Source organism: Dipodomys ordii, unplaced genomic scaffold (assembly GCF_000151885.1).
Source record: "Dipodomys ordii isolate 6190 unplaced genomic scaffold, Dord_2.0 Scaffold166, whole genome shotgun sequence".
Taxonomy (NCBI): domain Eukaryota; kingdom Metazoa; phylum Chordata; class Mammalia; order Rodentia; family Heteromyidae; genus Dipodomys; species Dipodomys ordii.
In genome coordinates, this window is record NW_012267382.1 from 422,112 (window position 1) to 422,487 (window position 376).

The following is a 376-nucleotide window of genomic DNA, read 5'->3' on the forward strand; positions in this document are numbered from 1 at the left end:
CCAGTGGTTCCCTAACCCATGTCTTTTCTCCATCCGCCCCGCTCACGGACCGACCCGCTGGCCTGGACCGCCCCTGACCGCCCGCCCCCGGACCGCCCCGCCACGGACCGCCCCTGACCGCCCCTGACCGCCCCCGCCCCGGCCGCCCACCCGAGCTCTTTCCAGGCCGCACCCGGACGCCTCCCCGCCCCCGACGGTGCGGCCGGGATGACGGGCGCGGCGCTGGAGAGCGCTCTGCCACTTCTGGCTTTTTCTGCATAAGGGGTGCTGAGGGTTCGAACCCAGGGTCACGCGCGTGGAGGCAAGCGCCCCACCGCTGAGCTGCCCCGCCCCAGCCCAGCCCCCCAGGCCCGCCCCAGCCCCCAGGCCCAGCCCA